We start from the raw sequence: 2,719 nt of genomic DNA, 5'->3' as shown, positions 1-2,719 counted from the left end.
GGCTGGACGAGATGTGAAGACCACTTCCTGTCTGAGTCTCATCACAAACAGCAGCTGAGAGACGCTGCTAACTCCTCAACACTCAGAAAGTGGGAGTTTATCCAAGATTTTGTTGTGTGCAGAATCAAATATCACTTTAGAGAAAATAAAACAGCTTTGTCCGTTGTTTAAGAACTATAAGCAGAAGTGGGTGTGGGGGGCTTCCTTAAAAACAGAAGTAAATAAGATTAGATCCTATTCAATAGGCAAGTGTGCACAAAATGTTGCTCTTTGTAGGTTTATGTTTCTTTATAGCATAATTGATGTGAAATTCAATTCTAAAACTTTATTTTACAAAAGGATAACTTCATCAATGTGAGATTCTATAATTTACAAAGAATGTTTTTTTTCTTGGTAAATACCTTTTTTAAATACCTTGCAAAAAGACTTTAATGTTCTATTGAACCACAGTTATTTGTTATATTAGTGAAAGTGAAATAGCAATATTATTTTCTTATTTCTGTTGCTAGTTATTTGTTAAATTATTTTTCAGTCACTTTAAATTTACAAAGAATGTTTTTTTTCTTGGTAAATACCTTTTTTAAATACCTTGCAAAAATAATTTTATGTTCTACTGAACCACAGCTATTTGTTATATTAATGAAAGTGAAATAACAGCTATTATTTTTGATTTCTGTAGCTATTTATTTGTTAAATTATTTTTCAGTCATGTTTTAAGTTAACAAAGAAATTGTGATATTGATCAAGATCGGACGATATGAAAAAATAAATCGTAATAATTTTTTTTGCCATATCGCCCAGCCCTTCTATATATATTTTATTGTGTCTGGTGTTTAATTTTTTATTGTTTTGTTTTTTTGTGCATTTTAGCCAACAGCAGCTGTTTGTAAATGTGCTATATAAACAACTTAGTTTGGATTTGAATTTAGAAAAATTTATATTGAAACAACAAAAAAAAGATATAAGAAGTAAAACAGTCAAAGAAGATCAACTCCCCATCTCCATGCAGCTTCAAGAAGTGTTCCCTTATTTCTGCCGGTGCGAGGCTAGTGTTGCTCAACTTGGCATTGCATATCATGCAGATAGGACGCTGACTCCCATCCCGTTCTGTGACACACGTAAATCCATGCTGTACATATTCGTCTGACCACTTTCTTTTTTTGCTCGACATATTTACCACATGACGTTCTACTACGACACACATTGACTACTGTGCACACTAAATTTCCCGCAGCACTTATTGGCCAAGCAATCTCACGTGATCCTCTGCTTTTTACCTCCGTGGCAGAGAGAGAAAAAAAAAACCTCTGCGGCAGAGGCTCCGCCGAACCCCTGAGACCGGGGTTCGATCGAACCCAGGTTAAGAACCACTGCTTTAAAGGGATCCATGATTGGTTGTAACATTAGACTTTATTTGATAAATATATATTTTAACTGTAAAATAAAGACTGTAAAAATACTGTAGGCTGTTTAGTTTTTATAATATTTAAACTAAAAGTTTAAAGATATATTACAAGGATGGAGCCATTTTATTTACACACAAAGCATTCTGGGTAAATGATGACGTGGATAGGTCCTCGGCATGAGGCTGCTAGCGAGCTATATCCACCCTGAAGGTTAATCTTGGACAATATCTGATGATCGACTCTTTTAAATGAAACCAGAGAGCGTTGACAGAGAGGAGAAGGTAGAAATGACTCAGCCTGGAACTGAAAATATAGATGGAGGACAACAGTTTAGCTTGTTAGTCTGTCGCGCTAACGCCAAGCTAATACACATAAGGCAATATAGCATTGGCGCTAGCACAAAGGCTAACAGGCTAAGCTAAGGTTCTTATTCCATGAAGCAGCTCTGTTGTCTTCATAGCTTTTATTGTATCTGTGTCTTTTGCAACATCATAATTCAAAAATGATTTCCGCCATATTGGTAACCATAAACATACACTGCATAAGATCTGTATTTTGAAACTCATCTCAAATGTTTACATTCCTCAGGTTCTATTAAACAAAGGTTTAACATAACTAAAGTTTTTACAAACTGAGCCCAGTCAGGGCTCTAGGCTCTTTTTGCACTGGTTGCACCAGTACGCCTAACATTTTTTCTTAGGCGCACCGACACAAAATTTAGGTGCACCCAAATTTTCTACCACGTCGCATTTAACATCAGAGTTTTATAGGTTATTTTTTTAATCACTGTTCATTAAGGCAATATTACAGGGCTCTAGACAAGGGGTGCCCAACCAGTCGCTCGCGGGCGACCGGTCGCCCACCAGCTGGTTCCCAGTCGCCCACGAAGCGCAACAGCTGACGAGCCGGCTCGTCAGCTGTTAGAGCAAGGTTGCGCTCTGGCCYGGGACTCATGTCCGCTCGCTGAGCTTCATTCTAACTCTGGCAGAAGCGATGGAGGTGGGAGGCGGGAGAAGTTTACATTCCAGCCTTGAACACGCTCCCTCCACCCTCCCCATCTCACAGACGTTGTCTGTTTTGGGTGCCGTGAAACAGGCAGCACTCCGAACATGGTCTTGCGAGACTTTAGGTAATACGAGTTGTTGGTTACTAGTGCGGAAAAAAATGGATGAAAAATGAGCGAACAAGGAAACAAAAAGTTATTATTTCCAACCGGAGAGGGAGGAGGAGTATTTTTTTTTTTTTTGCCTTATATGTACAGTGGTTTGCAAAAGTATTCATACCCCTTGAACTTTTCCATATTTTGTCACATT

At 37.9% G+C, this 2,719-nt stretch overlaps 1 protein-coding gene across 1 annotated transcript in view; it reads right to left on the bottom strand.

Annotated features, from left to right (window-relative positions):
• Positions 1-2,719, bottom strand: part of tspan31 (tetraspanin 31) — a 20,545-nt gene that overhangs the window by 8,188 nt on the left and 9,638 nt on the right. The gene's annotated exons all lie outside the window — the stretch shown is intronic.

Source organism: Austrofundulus limnaeus, unplaced genomic scaffold, assembly GCF_001266775.1.
Source record: "Austrofundulus limnaeus strain Quisiro unplaced genomic scaffold, Austrofundulus_limnaeus-1.0 Scaffold335, whole genome shotgun sequence".
NCBI classification, from domain to species: domain Eukaryota; kingdom Metazoa; phylum Chordata; class Actinopteri; order Cyprinodontiformes; family Rivulidae; genus Austrofundulus; species Austrofundulus limnaeus.
This window is presented reverse-complemented; position numbering and strand designations above follow the sequence as displayed.